The sequence below is a fragment of the Macaca nemestrina genome, chromosome 16, assembly GCF_043159975.1.
Source record: "Macaca nemestrina isolate mMacNem1 chromosome 16, mMacNem.hap1, whole genome shotgun sequence".
In the NCBI taxonomy this organism is placed as follows: Eukaryota; Metazoa; Chordata; class Mammalia; order Primates; family Cercopithecidae; genus Macaca; species Macaca nemestrina.
The window spans coordinates 333,107-350,225 of NC_092140.1; the positions used below are offsets into that span (position 1 = coordinate 333,107).

General features: G+C 56.2%; 1 long non-coding RNA gene across 1 annotated transcript; it reads left to right on the forward strand.

Moving 5' to 3' along the window:
- Nucleotides 1–9,404: 9,404 nt before the first annotated feature.
- Nucleotides 9,405–16,857, forward strand: LOC105485236 (uncharacterized). Its single transcript, XR_989420.3, has 3 exons — nt 9,405–11,083; nt 11,405–11,756; nt 12,335–16,857. It is a non-coding gene; the product is annotated as an uncharacterized lncRNA (long non-coding RNA).
- Nucleotides 16,858–17,119: the final 262 nt, after the last annotated feature.

Here is a 17,119-nt window from a genome sequence, read left to right on the forward strand (position 1 = left end):
TGGCATCACGGGGCTGAAGAAGCCAGACAGCTGTGGCCTGTCCCCCGTGAGGCGAGGGTCACTGCCATCCTGGCTGCCAGGCAGTTGGGTGTGACTCAGTTGTGGCCTCTGACTGTGCCAACCAAAAAGGCACCCAGAGAAGCTTCCGGAAAGATGGTTGGTTTGTCCCCTCGGTGGGGCAGGAGGCGGCAGCTCTGCTGGGTGGCTCCCAGCACCCTCCCCACCACAGAGCAGGCATCGGCGTGAGTCCGTCCACCCGTGTATTCGTCCTGTGGCCACGTGTGGCTGGCCTCATTCTGGGTATGTCGGTGGCGGTCGCCTCTAGGACAGGGAGGTCCCACGGCTCTTCAGACACAGGAGCTTGGTGGTGGCTTAGCTGTTAGAATATGAGCCTTCCAGAGTCAGACACGCCTTTGACTTCTGTTGGGCTCTGAACTGATTTTCTCAAACCCGGGGTAATTCTGTTCCTTCACTGGTGAGGTGGGGGTCACGGCGGATGGGGAAAGAGCTGATCCGGGCCAGCACTGGGGTGGGAGGGGCTGACTCCCGGGACCCCGGAGTGGTGATTGTTGCCATGGGAGGAAAGTTCCATGTGCTGCTCCCCCGAACCTTGATTCTGGGCACTCCAGGGCAGCCAGGCCTGGCTCACATCTTCCTGCCCACAGGGAGATTCCCGTGGAGCAGGCACACGCCCTGTGGGATGTGAGTAGTCACCTGGCTTGGGCCCCAACTCCTATCAGAGAAGCGGGCAGGTCCCGAGCGAGCTGTTCGGGGCACTCAGCAGCCACACACCCAAGGAATGGGGCTGCCTTGTGCCAGGCCAGGGGTCTGGGGAAGGGCTCAGTGGGCGCTGAGCTCAGAGTGTCCTGGCAGCAGCAGTCAGCGTCCAGGATGGTCAGTGGTGAGGCCAAGCCCCATCTTAGTGGAGGGGACGAGGTTGGGCTTTGGAGACTGGGGAGCAGGAGACATCCCTGAGGAAACACATCTACAGGCACAGAGCCGGAGAGCAGCTCCTGCCATGTGGTCGATGCTGCTGAGGCCGAGGGCTGCCTCTGCCCAGCCGTCCCGCCCAGCATGGGCGTGTTCCGCTGCTGCCCAGCCGGTTGGGCTGAGAGGCTCGGGCAGCAGCGCTGGCGTCGGTGGAGTGGACCAGGCAGGGGCCCCGGGCAGGAACCCTCTGCAGATGTGCAGCCCTGAGCCCGGCAAGTCAGCTGCAGTGACATCCAGGGAGGGGTGGAAGCCCAGACTCCCCCTAGAAGGACACTGCCCTTGGCCTTCAGTCCCATGGGGCACAGATGCTGCCTGGGCTTTCTAGGGCTGGCCAGTGGTCCTGGGGTGGTGACCCCTGTTGCCCCAGGCCCAGCCTGCCTTAGTTTTATCCTCGGTCCCCACTGGCCCCTGACCTGTGCAGACTCCAATAAGTGAGCAAGGCCGTCAGAGCTCTCCCAGGCTGTGGGGAGACAGTCCAGTCCCACATGGCTCCTGTGCCTCCGCAGTGGCCCCCTTGGAGCCCAGCTCTGAGCAGGCAGAGCGGCAGACACACGGCAGCACAGACCCTGGGCCGGCGCAGTTCCTCCAGCCACGCCAGCTGCACCTTGGCTGTGTCCCTGTCGGGCCCCAAACACCTGTGGCCGTGCCACCGGCCACCTCTTTCCCGCAGTGTCACCCCCCCACCCCTCCCAAGTGTTATGTGTGTGTTCACTGCAGGTGATGTAGGAAAGGGTGAGTCTCAGTTCAACGTTCTGGTTCCTTGGGGGCTGTCGGAACGATCCTGTGTTCTTTCCAGGGTTTTGTCTGACTGGGTTTAGATGCCCACACGTGGGAACATGTATTCAATCCCTGTGCATACAGATGGTGCCATATACAGAGAGACATAGCTTGTCTTACAAGAGTGGGGTCGCGTTGCACCGTGGCTTTTTACCTTCTTAGCTTCATTCTATCCCGAGCAGCCTCCAGGCCACCCAGGGATCCCTGCTGACCCCTGCCAGGCCCTGTCCGGAGTGCTGAACACAGAGCAGCAGGTGCTGCCAGTCCCCAGCCTCTTGGAGCCCCGGTCCCTGTGGGCGTCTTAGACGGTCGAGTTCAGCACATCTCTACGTAGAGTTTTGCAAAAGGCAACCACTGAAATGGGAGGGCCGCAGCGCCATGGCCTGGTGACGCCTGTGAGTGACTACAGCGGGGCCTGGAGGAGGAGCAGGGGGGTGAGTGCAGCCTTGGGACAGACGCTGGGGCCGACGCTGGGGCCTGGAGGAGGCGTGGGGCGGGGCTACTGCAGACTTGGGGCAGGCGCTGGGGCCTGGAGGAGGCGCGGGGAGCGGGGCGTGGGGCGGCGTGGTGCGAGTGCAGCCCTGGGGCAGGCGCTGGGGCCTGGAGGAGGCGCGGGGAGGGTTGGCGAGTGCAGCCTTGGGGCAGGCGCTGGGGCCTGGAGGAGGCGCGGGGAGGGTTGGCGAGTGCAGCCTTGGGGCAGGCGCTGGGGCCTGGAGGAGGCGTAGGGAGCGGCGCGTGGGGCGGCGTGGTGCGAGTGCAGCCCTGGGGCAGGCGCTGGGGCCTGGAGGAGGCGCGGGGAGCGGGGCGTGGGGCGGCGTGGTGCGAGTGCAGCCCTAGGGCAGGCGCTGGGGCCTGGAGGAGGCGCGGGGAGGGGTTAGCGAGTGCAGCCCTGGGGCAGGCGCTGAGGCCTGGAGGAGGCGCGGGGAGGGGTTAGCGAGTGCAGCCCTGGGGCAGGCGCTGAGGCCTGGAGGAGGCACAGGGAGGGTTGGCGAGTGCAGCCCTGGGGCAGGCGCTGGGGCCTGGAGGAGGCGCGGGGAGGGTTGGCGAGTGCAGCCTTGGGGCAGGCGCTGGGGCCTGGAGGAGGCGCGGGGAGGGTTGGCGAGCGCAGTCCTGGGGCAGGCGCTGAGGCCTGGGCCTGGCTGAGCAGCTCTACGCCTTTCAGTCTGGAGGTCTGGAAACCCGGCCAGGATCTGCCCGAGTGGGCAGTGCTGTTGGCGGGGGGTGGGGAGTGGTGCTGGCACCGTGTGGCCGGGCAGAGCCGAGGCCAGAGCAGGTCCGTCCACACACAGTCCACGAAGGGACGTCGGGCGCCCTCCACAAGCGCAGGCCCCGCCCGGCTCCGGCCCAGCCCGCAGGGACGGCCGTGCCCTTCGTTCCTCCCTGGCCGACAGCACCACCTCGTGGGCTGCGGTGCGCAGGCCGCCGGTTTCCATCCTGGAAGCCACAGCCACCGATCCAAGCGAGGAAGACAGATTTCCACGCCTCCTCCCCAGCTGAGCGTTCGCTGGAGGGGACGGGGCTGTCCCTACGCCCCTCAGGATGATCCCCGCATAGATGCTGGGCGTCCCGACACCAGGACCCCACGCCTGTGAGGACCCCGCAGGGTGCAGACACCCCCGCCCCACATGCCTCAGCCTAGAGAGCCCCCTGGGAAACCTTGTGCTGTAAATGGTGTGGAAACTTCCCCCGCCCCGTGCCCTTCCCACGTGACCCCACAAAACCCTCAGCCGTGGACGTCGGAGTTCCTCTGAACGCTCTGCCTCCCCAGACCTCCCCGACGCCACGGACGTCCCGGGGCCCCGCGGAAGGGCGGCCCTGCTGGGACAGGGTCTTCTCGCTGGTTCTGGTTCTGAAGGCCATGGTGGGTGCAGGGGTAACCCCGTGCCCTGGAGGGGGAGGAAATCTCTCCCGTGCGCTGGCTCCTGCTGAACCCCAGGCCCAGCTGTGGGAGAAAAGCTGCCCAGGGCCCTGCAGGAGAGGCAGGACCAGGCCTGGTGCACACAGGGGCACAGGCACCTGGGCTGGCTGGGCTGGGCTGGGAGGTCGGTCAACGAGAAGCCGCGATCCCGGATCACTTGTGGGAACCCTAGCTGGGAACTCCTGAGATTCTCTGGGTCTCTCCCTCCATCGCCAGCGGTTAACTTTGGGACAGCGGTTAACTTTGGCCCCTTCCTGTCACACTGGGTGGGGTCCAGGGCCAGCCACAAGGTTTGGGGCTCCGTGGTGCAATGCTGTGTCCAGGTCCGAAAAGGGCAACGTGGAAGCAACTCCTTGGGGACAGAGGCCAGGCCACCGTGGGGAGAGGCAGGACACAGCCCTCCTGGCCCTGAACACCTTGAGTGGCAGGTAGGGGGTGAGGACCCCACTCTGCAGATGGGAGCACCGAGGTCCCTGAGGCAGGGGTGAGGACCCCACTCTACAGATGGGAGCACTGAGGAGCCGAGGCATGAGTGATGACCCCACTCTACAGATGGGAGCACCGAGGTACCTCTGTGGGCAGCTTGGGGCCAGGCACAGACTGGCAGAGACTGGGAGCACAGCTTGTCAGGGCATCTGCGGGTGTGAGGGTCTGACACTGTCTTCAGGGCTTAGCCTTCATTCTCCCTGCAGGAGGGGACAGAATGCCCTTTGTCTTTGTAGGATATCACTGTAAGATAATATCACTGTAAGATAATAAATTTGAGCTGTTGGAAGCCACTGTTTGTGGTAATTTGTTAAAGCAGCAAATAGGAACCTCATAGACTCACGACTGAGAAAAGAACTTTTATCTGAGGAGGCAAGTCCTTTTAATTATTGGGCCCAGAGAGGCGTTCGGTTGAGGCGGCAATCATGTTCTACTCCCTCTTTGAGCTGCGTGTTCGTCTTGTGAAAGGAAAATAATTCTCGGGACCCCAAATTGCTGAGCCTAAGAGAGAAATCCAGCTGGGGACTGTACCAGGCAGATCTACCTCCCATTCTCTTCCTGAATAAGGGAATTACACAGATTTTAAAAAGCGACACGCCTCCCTCAAAGAAATTCCTTTTGGACAAAGGACAGACAGACCTCAAAGTCATCCCACTGTTCCTGTGGGACAAACGCACACAGCTAATCGCTTCCTCTGCCCTCTTGTTTCACTGAGCCAGACTGAGGCAGGAGTGACCATTCCTGTGAACTGTGCATTCAGTAAAAGGCTAATCAGAAGCTCAGAAGAATGCAACCATTTGTCTTTTGTCTCCTATGACCCGGAGCCTCCTCCCGGCTTTGAGCTGTCCTGCCTTTTTGGACCAAACCAGTGTTCATCTGATGTATGTTGATGTCTCCCTAAAATGTGTAAAACCAAGCTTTGTGCCAGCCACCTCAGGGACATGCTGTCAGGACCTCCTGAGGCTGTGTCATCCGTGCGTTCTTAACCTCGGCAAAATGAACTTCCTAAATTGACGGATTCATCTCAGATGCCTTTTGGTTTACAACGCTCCTAGGACGTTCATCTCAGCCGCAGCTGTCTATGAGAAGAGGTCATGGCTGCATCTGGATGCGGAAGGACCCCAGTGCTATTAATTGTTACCACAGCCAAGGGAAAGGACTCTAACCTGTACTGGTTTACGACTGCCTTCTCAGCAAGCTTGCGATTGTAGGAGCCATACGTGGCCACGATGTGGACTGCACTCTGGCTGGTGGCCATGGCATGACCGCGGTCACTGCACAATCACTTGGATCCCTGGGGGGAGAGTCCCATAATCTCGAACTGGAGATCCCACGGGCATGAAACCACCTTTGCAAAAATTATAATAGTGAGAAAATTATGGCAGTGAAAGAGACCCGATTTAACCAACTCCCATCTTGCCTTTAGCCTTCAAACTGCCCTTACCTATTCCTGGGCTTGGGCCAAGCTAACTTTGGGAGACATTTAGTTTATAGTTAAATGATAATAACCCTTCCCCAAAACTCAACATCCTTTGTAAAGCTATGGAGAGGCCACCAGGCTACGAGGATGAGAGGAGCCTGGATTCTGCTAAAATGGAGACATGAAGGATGACCTCCCATTATCCTGGAGCTCACAAATATGCAACTTCCCCAACTACTCCCTCAAATGACGTCGCTGTGGTAGAACCTAAGACTGGCCTTTGAGATGTCTTTTCAGGTTTTTTGCAAGTCTGATGACTGATGGCCCCATCTGGACTGGTCAGCCTCCCCTGGTGCCACCCAGGAGCGACTCGGGGCACAGGGACCATTTCCCGCACCCCTGTGACTGCACCCCCAACCAGCCAGCAGCGAGAGCCCTCGCTTGCCCCCCCCACTCTCTTCCCCCAGACCAGCCTTGAAAGACCCCGGCCTCTGCATTTTCAGGGAGGCCGATTTGCGTAATAATAAAACTCCGGTCTCCTGTTTAGCCGGCTCTGCATGTGTGAAAGTGTTTCTCTGTCGCGGTTCCCCTGCCTGGATGAATCAGCTCTATCCCGGCCTTGAGTAAGAAGAACCCGCTGGCAGTTACCTGCTCACCCAGAGACTCCAAGCAGCCGCACTCACCTGGGCTGATCACTCAAGTGACTCCTGAGTTTCTCTGGCTCTTCAGTGAAGTCCGTCTCTTCCACCTCCGTCGTTGAGCCTCTGAACCTGATGAAAATCCGTTACATGTAGATGTCTTTTCTGTCCAATGCTAGAGAACTTTGAACTTAATGGAATCCTGCAGTCTTTTTATCAACTCAGTGCGAAACAACTCTAGATGTTAAAATGCTACCCAGTGTGACTGTGCCCATTTCACGTGGCACAAGGCTTGTCTATTATCACAGTTCATAAAGTTGCTATTTTTTAGCTGACACTTGGCCCAAGCATGGCCCCTGGAGGCACAGGGCTGTTTATTTCTCTTTTAAAGCACCCTAATCTGGGAGGTATTTTTTTGCCAGTGGCTGGTGGGCTGGGAGCAGAGGAAAGTAAGGTGTAAAAATGAAAAGGCATTCCTGGCAGAAAAACTCACATCCTAAGGACATGTGTACAGTTTACCCCAAAACAATGGTTGCTGTGGGTAACCCAAGTGGTGTTGCCAGTGGCTGCCAGTTTGTCCCTTCCAGGGAGAAGTCAGGAGACCCCTTCTCCCAATCCCTTTCCTCATTAAACAGGAGGAATTTTGGCTTTCTGGGAGATATTTAAGAGGACAATTTGAAATCCCACAAAAGCCAGGGTTGGTAGAATCAGGACTTGGCTCAGCCCAGCCAAGCTCAGCCCCGCAGCAGCCACCCCGGGCTCTGTTTGTTCTGGCTTCCACCAGGGCCAGCGCTTCACAGCAGGAAGCAAAGAGGCCAAGCTTTTCTCGGTTAATAGCACGAGGGGGCCAGGCTTGCTGGAGAAGCAGCGGTCAGGGCTGGGGGCCCCTGCGCCCCTGCAGTCGTCCCTCCCAGTGGCCTTCGAGAGCTGTTTTCCACCTTTCCCTACAGAGCTGAAGGGTGCTGGGGGCCGAGTCATTGCCGCAGCCGCGGGGACCAAGCCCCATCCCAGGGAGGCTGAGGCCTCAGGAAGGTGGCCAGCCCAGGGCCTCTCGCCACTGGCCAGGAAACTGTTTCCCCCCGGGGCTGTGATGGGAGGAAGGGCCTGAAGTGGCTTGTAACGTCCGAAGCACAGTGGAGGAGTTGCCCAGAAGAGGGAGGAATGCCTTGGCTCCTTTGAGCCAATGGGAACAGAAGGGAAGAAGGCCAGGATTTCCTCAAAAATATTTCCCCATAGCTGGTCAGCTCCCCACGGGGCCAACACTGCGTCCTCACTCCGGGCACAAGGACGGCCCCTTCCCGGAGCCCATTTAGAACTTGATTCTCTTCAGACAACATTCCCTCCTGGCTGGATTCTGGAGACCATAACTGGGGCACCTACCAAGTGGGGCCCGATAGGGGTGCTGGCTGAGTTCCTGTGTGACCCCATCAGGGTGGCTCAGTACATCTGCCCAGCGACACACTCAGGGCTGGTTTTCCAGTGTGTATGTGTGTGGGGCCCAGAAGTGGGGCCCAGATGGCGTGGTGAGGATTACCACTGAACGGCATGTCCCGAGCACCCGCCCAGAGTCCACTGTTTGGAGGGCAGTTTATTCACTGTAGCCAATTAGCTGACAGCGCACACCATCTTTCTTTTCCCATTGAGTTGTCTTGGCACCTTGGTTGAAAAGTAATTTACCAGGTATGTGTGGGTCTATTTCCTTTATTTGAAAGTGATTTTTTTTTTTTTTTTTGAGACGGAGTCTCGCTCAGTCGCCCAGGCTGGAGTGCAGTGGCCGGATCTCAGCTCACTGCAAGCTCCGCCTCCCGGGTTTACGCCATTCTCCTGCCTCAGCCTCCCGAGTAGCTGGGACTATAGGCGCCCGCCACCACGCCCGGCTAGTGTTTTGTATTTTTTAGTAGAGACGGGGTTTCACCGGGTTAGCCAGGATGGTCTCGATCTCCTGACCTTGTGATCCGTCCGTCTCGGCCTCCCAAAGTGCTGGGATTACAGGCTTGAGCCACCGCACCTGGCAAAAGTGATTTTTAAAAGGAAAATTATAAGACCCCTTCTTCTAATTTTGGCCCCCCACACTTGCCCCTGCATCCGACTCATCTCCATCTATCCTGTGTGTCTGGTAGTTTCATAAAAAGTCAAACACATACCTGCCATTATGACCCAGTGATTGTACACCTGGGCATTTATCCCAGAGAAATTAAAGTGTATAGTCACACAAATGATCATAGCAGCTTTATTTGGAACAGCGAAAACCTGGGAACAGCCCCAGCATCTGTCAACAGGTTAGTGTCAAATGCATGGTGGTGCCTCCACACCACACAATGTGCTCAGCAGCGAAGAGAAACAGATGCTGGGAGAAAACTCCATCTCCAAGGCCGCATTCCGCGCTCTGTTCCCATAACCCTCTTGAAAGGACGAGTGATGGAGATGGCGGACACGCTGGTGGGTGCTGTGGGTTAGAGAAGGGCCGCGCGGGGCACACCTCACACCTGTGGGGACGGATGGTCATGCATCTTGAATGTGGTTGTGGTTACAGAAATCCACATGTGCGGCCACACATCACAGAATCTCCACACGGAGTCGTACCCAGAATAAAATGAACACATGGAAACCTAGGATGTCCAAATGAGCTCCGTCGTCCAGTGACTTGTGTGGTGCCCATATCAGTTGCCTGGTTTTAAGAATTCATTGTAGCTCTGCAAGGCGCTGCATTGTAGGAAGCTGAGGAATGGAATGTGGGATCTCTCTGTACTATACTGCAACTTTTTGTGAAGCTATAATTAGCTCAAAATGCAAAGCTGAAAATACTAAGGACTTAGAAATAAACTTGACAAGATTTACAAGTCCTGTATACTGAGAACTGAGAAACATCAATGAGAGGAATGAAAAAAAGGCCTAAATTGGCCGGGCGCGGTGGCTCAAGCCTGTAATCCCAGCACTTTGGGAGGCCGAGATGGGCAGATCACAAGGTCAGGAGATCGAGATCATCCTGGCTAACCTAGTGAAACTCCGTCTCTACTAAAAAATACAAAACACTAGCCGGACGAGGTGGCGGGCGCCTGTAGTCCCAGCTACTTGGGAGGCTGAGGCAGGAGAATGGCGTGAACCCGGGAGGCGGAGCTTGCAGTGAGCTGAGATCCGGCCACTGCACTCCAGCCTGGGTGACAGAGCGAGACTCCGTCTCAAAATAAAATAAAATTAATTAATTAATTAATTAATTAATGGAGCCATAGCATGTTCATGGAAGATGCCAACTCTCCCCAAATTGATCTCTAGAATCAACACAATCCCAATCAAAATCCCAGCAGGATTTTTGTAGAAATTGGCAAGATAATTCTAAGGTTTACACAGAAATGTGCGGGACTTGGAGTAACCAAAGCAAGCATAAAAGTCGAATAATTTACATTACCTGATTTTAATCAAGACAGTCAGTATAATCATTATAGCAGATAAATAGGTCAATGGGACAGAAAAACACCCAGACTTACTCATCTACGGCCACTACTCATTTGTGGCCAATTGACTTTTGATAAATGTGCTGAGGCAATTCAACAGGGAGAGAATAATCTTTTCCACAAAGAATGCTGGGTCATTTGGACTCCCATGAGCAACAAAATAAAACAACTACAAATCCTCAAAACCCGTACCTCACACCACATACAAAAATTAACTTCAGGCCGGATGCAGTGGCTCACACCTGTAATCCCAGCACTTTGGGAGGCTGAGGCAGGTGGATCATTTGAGGTCAGGAGTTCAAGACCAGCCTGGGCAGCATGGTGAAACTCTGTTTCTACTAAAAATACAAAAATGATCTGGGCATGGTGGCACGTGCCTGTAATCCCAGCTACTCAGGAGGCTGAGGCATGAAAATCGATTGAACCTGGGAGGTGGAGGTTGCAGAGAGCCAAGACCATGCCACTGCACTCCAGTGTGGGTGACAGAGTGAGACTTCATCTAAAAAAAAAAAAATTGTAATAGGTCATCAATCTAAATGTGTGAACTAAAACAGTAAAACTTGTAGGAAGAAGATAAGATAAAATCATGGTGAACTTTAGTTTGGGAAAGATTTTTTAAATAGAACACAAAAAGTTCAAACTACATGAAAAAACCAATAAGCTACATTTTGTTAATTTAAAACTTTTACCCTTTAAGAGACACTATAAAGAGGCAAGCTGCCAAGCAGGAGAAATTATTTGTAAACCATGTACAGAAAGAACTTTTTTCTAAAACATGTCAAGAAGCCTTTCAACACGATAATGATACAGACAATTCAATTAAAAAGTAGGCAAAATATTTGAATGGATATTTCACCAAAGAAGCTCTGTTAACGGCACAGAAGCATGCAAGATGCTGCTGACAACCATTTAGTCCTTAGGGAAGTGCAAATGAAGACCAGTATGAGAGGTGCCTACAAACCCACCAGCATGGCTAACATGTTCAAAAGTGGCCCTGCCAAGGACTGGCGAGGACGCGGGGTAACTGGAGCACGCAGCCTGTTGGCAGGATCATAACACAGGAACCCCAGGGAACGGTTCGGCCGTTTCTTAAAAAGCTACACAGAGTCACCACATGACCCAGACATGTCTGTTCTGGGAATGTCCACAGAAAGACTGTGTCGTAAACATTCACAACAAACTTGTCTGTAATCACCAAAATCCAGAACAACCTGAACGTCCTCCACGGGTCAGTGGATGAACCAATTATGATACTCCCAGACAACCAGTGCTCCCCAGCATTGAAAGGATGAATCGTTGGATGAATCTCAAAATAATTACACTGTGAGAAAATGTCAGGCAATGAGAGTATCCACGCTGTGTTACCCAGCACAGAAATGAATTAATCTACAGTGACAGAAAGGTCAGTGTTGTCAGAGGAGCAGGAGGGTGGAGGGATGGGTGGGGGCAGCCTGGGGGAGGGGATGTCCATGGTCTGGACTGTGGTAATGGTTCTGTGGGTGCAGCAGAATGTCAAAACTTATCCAACTGTACGTCTTAAATATGGGCGTTTTATTGCATGTCAGAAAAATCTACACAAAGCTGAAATGGACAGAATACCACAACCAATGACATCTGACCGTAAAGAGATGGATTTAGGTAGAAGGAAGAATTCTTTAACACAGAATATGGGTCTCTGAGGGAAATGTTATCTCGTAATTTTCTCACTTTTGGTGTGTTTAAGCTGCAGGACAAGGAGTGAACCCTAACATTTGGTGAGAGTCTGTGAAACACACTAGGAACCCACGTGCTGCTTGTGAGTTACTTCTGAGAAACAGCAGAATGTCACAGCCTGTCACCCGCAGGTGCCATCTGCAGGTGCGCTCATCCCCACCAGCCCGAGGGCCTCCCCACCAAGGGAGGGGTGTGCTCCCTTCCGCTCGGCATCTGCTTGTGCATTGCCCCTCCCTGAACTCAAGACCTGAGGCTCTCTCACCTGGACTATTTGGAAAGTCTACACATGGAAGAAGGGGTGCTCTCACTGAGTTGTGTCCGCACAAGGGAAGCTGTCCGGGAGCCACAGAAGCAACTGCAAAGTGAGCCTCTCAGACATGGTTAAAGGGAAGCCAGGCAAAAAAACTGCATGCTGTTGGGTTTCATTTACTCAAAACCCCACAACAGACAGAATGAGCCCTCTGTGGTAAACCAGCATTGGGGTTGCCTCTGGGGGACCGGGAGGGAACCGTGGGGTGCCGGTCACATCCGGTGTCTCAGTCTGGGTGGTGGAGATGGTTCGCCAAGCCTGTCGGTTGCACACACGTGGCATGTCAGCAGAAACACGGGGCAAATACACACGTGAACACGTGAACCCCAGGTCCCTCCCTAATCTACCCCTGCTTTACCCAGTGACCTTCAGCCACCCCAGCCGGCTCCGTCTCACCACCCATGGGCTTTCTGTAGAGGCCCCAGCCTGGCCCTGGAGGCCGTGACCCACCCCCCTCTCCTGCCTGAGGTCAGCCCACGAGACCTTCCTGTCCTCGGCCTGGAGAGGGAGCGGCCGCCAGGGCCACCGGGCCTCAGCTCCCTGGGAGGGTCCCTGGAGGGCCAGGGCTGCTAAAGTCCACCAGCATCACCGCCCTTTGATGTGGGTGACGATGATACTCCCACTTTACAGATGGGGAAACCAAGGCTCCAGCTTCCGTGGCCGGGGGATGAATGGGAGCGTGGTCTGGATGGTGGATCCTGGGCCGGAAGCATCGTGGGAGCCACGAGGAATGCAGGTTCTTGAGTCTGTCTGGCTCTGCTGGATTGGATGCTGGTGGGGGCTCAGGGTCAACACGGCCCCCCAGGACTCTGACCTCGGAAGTGGAGCAGCCCTGATTTGGAGGTGAGGACACACCGGGAGGCACCTTGCTCTGTGGCCACTGCGCTGAGGCTGGAGAGAAGATCACTGGAGACAGCTCAGCCCCGGTGCTCCTGTGCCCCCGCCCCGTGCTCCTCCACTCCCACCCCAGTGCTCCTCCACCTCTGCCTCGCCCAGTGGACTGTGCCTCTGCGTTTCTTGTTTACAAATCCTGCTGAAGTCGGGGCAGCTGTGTGTTTGATGATGGGCTGGTAGGAGAGAAGCATCTGGACTGCGCCGTGCAGATGGCACTTCTCTCCAGGCACCGCCACATTCGTGGGAGGCTCGTGGGGGCCTCCGAGCGTCGTGCAGACCCAAGGCTGCCTCACCACCATGGCCACAGCCCAGTGCTGGCTGCCGGGTATCAAATCTGCAGAAATGCACGTGGCATAAAAGCACCAGAGACATCTGTCTGGAGCCGAGGGCTCCTCCCTCGCCCGACATTCTGTCCACATAAGTCCACTTTTTGGCTGCTGCTCCCAGGCCTGGCAAGAACGCAGACCCCCACAGCCTCCGCTCTTTGGTGGCCTGAGGACAGTGTCGCAGGCCCGGGATCCTTGGGCAGAACTGAACACAGCTTTTCCGTTGGAGGGCACTGGGCCCACGTGGCAATCACAAGTATGGCAGATGGACTCACGGGACACTCCGGGACTCCAGGGACCTCAGGAGAAAGGCCGACGGGCAGCGCTGCCTGGGGCTCCAGAGGGGTGCTCGGATGTGAACCAGTTGCCTGCAGCACAGTGAGTCACCCAGGATGGCCCTGCTTGGTCAGTGATAACCGGCAGTCACTCACGTGCCACTTCACCCGCGGTCACTCCCGGTGACCAGCACTGCACAGGCTGGGCTTTTGTCGAACGTGGCACCTCCCTATCCAGCCTTGGCCCAAGTGCCTGGGAAACGGACAGGGCACCGTGTGCCTGAACACACTCGGACCAGTCGAGGCCCCTGGGAGAAGCAACAGGCAATGACTCGGTCCCCAAGAAGCCGAGCCCGTCCTTGCCGGGATCTGTCATCTCCTCGTAGCCCCGCCAGGCTCCTGAAGCTGCCGCATGTGCAGCAGGAGGTGGGTGGTTCGGGAGCAGAACGAGGCTCTGGATGGACGGGCTTTACCAGCAGCAGCCACCACCACCTGCTCTTCAAGGCCTGGGCCAGCTCTGGGGAGGTGGCAGATGGAAGGAGGGGCAGCACTGCCTCGGGTCTCCTTTGCCGTCTTCCAGACCTCAGCTCAGGGAGGGTAGGTGTGTAGCACTGAGGAACAGGGTCGCTCCCCACGGCTGCCTCTGCTTCTCTGCTGCAGTGTCTGCACACGGCCTGCGGACCTGTGAGGCCAGACCGCAGGGCAGGGGCCCACGGCTGTGCCAGCTTCTCTCCCAGGCTGCGGCGGTTATTGCCTCCTGACTTGGTGGAGTATCTGGCTGCTGGAGCCCGTCGGTTCTGGCCAGTGCAGTCAGGATTTAGCTTCCCAGCCATGACCTAAATCCCAGCCTCCCAAAGGCACAGAGCCTAAGTTCTCCCCCGCCAAGCTCATAGCCTTCTCCTTGGCAGGCAGCCCTTTCTCCTGCTGGACGAAACTGAGGGGCACGGTGACCCAGGGACACTACACTCAGTGTCAGCCTCTGAGGCCATGGAGCCACGCAGACCCAGCGCAGGATTAGAAACAGACCTTTCCGGGAGGCAGAGAGCCAGGCCTCCTGGTTTCCAGTGGGACCGGGCAGCACTCAGGAGGGCACATCGATCCTCCTCCACGTCAGCACGTGCGACTGTGACCGCTGGTGAGGTGGACATGCTTTTGTTTCCATCTTACAGATGAGGAAACTGAGGCCAAGGGACGGTCAACAGCCTGCCCTGGGCTCACTGGTGGTGCAGCGAGTCCTGAGATCCCCGCACTCGTGGGGCGTGGGAGGGCGGCAGCCGTTGCAGTAGCTGGGAACCTGCACCTCCTCCTGGGCCCTGCTCCCGTCTCTCTCCCAGGACTCTTGGGCCTGGCGTTTCTTCACCTGCAACCATCCAGGAGTCGGACCCGCCCTAGGGCGTCGGTTTCCAGGGAAGCCTCTGGCCTGTGTGTGAGCCTCCCCACCTGCCCGGCCACGGCCTCCGCAGGCGCCCTGTGCAGCCCCGCGCAGCCCCGCCCCTCCTGGGGCAGAGGCTCTGTGAGGACTTTCTTCTCCTTTCTTCTCCGGCTCATCCCTTTAAGGAGGCACAAAAACGAGCCCCCGGCCTCACAGGTCCGGAACGCACCCCCTCCACGATGGGAGCTTCTTGGCCTTGGCTGTGCAGGGGCCGGGGCTCCTGGGGACCCTGGCCGGATCTGCAGTGGTGCTGAACGGGCTCCGGCCAGGAAGACGCAATGAATAATTGTCACTTAAAAGGATAAACAGAAATTCCATTTCCCTTTCAAATACTTGAACATTTCAAAACACTGGGAGGACGCGATGCGTTCCCTTCCAAGCATGTCCGTGGAGTTTTGTGGGCTACCACAGTGGGTGGGCAGCATTCCTCTCTCAGGGAGAACCGGCCCCAGCATTGAGTAACGCAGGCAGACTGCACTCCTCACGTCGCCAGGGGCCACACACACATGTTTCCAAGAGACTCTCTGGAGAATCCTCCCCGGATCTTGACAGAGTTGGATTTGGAAAGCACCTTGGTCCATCCAAGGTCCACAGAGCGACCCTGGCAATGAAAAATTGTCCTCCGGCTGGCAGCCTGTCTGCCAGGAGTGAGGCGACACCGCACTTGGCCTCGGGAGCTGGAAACGCTGGTGAATTCAGATGCAGCCGAGCCTTCTAACGTAGTCACAGTTACTCATTATTCTTGGTCTTATTGGAGCAGGAACCACTGCCATGCGTCGGGCCGGCAAGGCTCACTCCCCACCGTAGGATCCCTGTGTAGACAGGCACTCCGTCAGAGCAGTTGGGTGTGTGGAGCAAGGGACGGGGCCCACCCTACCCTCCAAGCATCCACGCAGCCTTCAGCAGAGCAGGAGGACGTAGCCCGGGACTTGTACTCTGCAGTTGAAGTGCCAGACCTAAGAAATGCAAACCTGAGGATGGAAAGGAGGGTGGAGAGAGGGTGCGGGCGCCTGGATTGGCCGTCCGGAGCAGCCTCAGCTGCAGCAAGCGGAACTTTGCCGGCTGCCCCACAGGCCTGGGGGGTGCTCCAGGTGGGGGGCCGGGAGCAGCGTCCCCAGCGAGCAGCCTGTCCCACACATGAAGGTGCCCATCCCCTTAGCACCTTGCTAAGAGCTTCACTGACCAGACCTCCCCGAGTCCAGGGCTGCACTCGAGGGACTGCTGTCCCTGTTGGTGAAGACCCATTGGGACCAATGTTTTCCTCCACAGGGAGGCAGAGCCATATTTTGTCAGCCAGAACTTTGCAAGCCTGAAACAGCCGGTAGTGGCCCCAGATCCAAGACGTGACCTTGCTCCAGAGCTGAAGGGCACAGAGAAGGCACAGCTAGAGATGGCAGGTGCCCCTCAAAGCTCTCGGGAAAGGGTGCAAGACGGGATCTCCCAGCACCCTTGGCCTCTAGGCTGACATGGCCTCAAAAGCCCTGATAGGGCTGCATACAAGGAGACAAAGCTGGAAAAGGATGTGGGAGGCAGGTGCCTAAGAAGACAGGCTGGAAAGGGACGTGGGAGGCCGGCAGCTTTGCGCTAAACAGAATCGTCTCAGTAATGTGACACTGCACATGTCTAGGTAGGTTCACTGGTAGGCATAACCCCCTAACACGTTTTATGGAGGTGAAATTCACTTAGCAGCCATTTTAAAGCATATACTTCGTCGGCATTTGCTGGATTCACGACATTGTGCAGCCTCTGCTTCTCCAGTTTCAGAACATTTTCGTCCCTCCAGAACAACACCTCATCCCCATTAAGTAATCACTCCTCATTCCTTCCCCATCCTCTGGAAACCACACATCTGCTTTCTGACTCTATGGATTTGTCTGTCTTGGATATTTCATATAAAAGGAACCATGCAGTGTGCGAACATTTGTGTCTCACTTCTTTTGGTGGAAGCCGCATTTCCAAGGCTCATCCAAGCGGTGCCGTGTATCCGCATCTCACTTTTGTTCACAGATGCATAATGTCCCACCCCAGGGACCAGCCACCGTTTGTTAATCCCTTCACCGGTGGTGGACGCCCGGTCATCTCCGCCTGCCAAGACCAGCTCGGCTGGGGAGACCCTAACCCACCGGTGCTAGAGGAATTAAAGACACACACACAGAAATGTAGAGGTGTGGAGTGGGAAATCGGGGCTGACAGCCTTCAGAGCTGAGAGCCTTGAACAGAGATTTACCCACATATTTATTAACAGTAAGCCAGTGATAGGCATTGTTTCTATAGATTATAGATTTACTAAAAGTATTTACTAAAAGTATAAAGGGATGGGCCGAAATAAAGGGATGGGTTGGGCTAGTTATCTGCAGGAGGAGCATGTCCTTAAGGCGCGGATCCCTCGTGCTATTGTTTGTGGTTTAAGAATGCCTTTAAGCGGTTTTCCGCCCTGGGTGGGCCAGGTGTTCCCTGCCCTCATTCCGGTAAACCCACAACCTTCCAG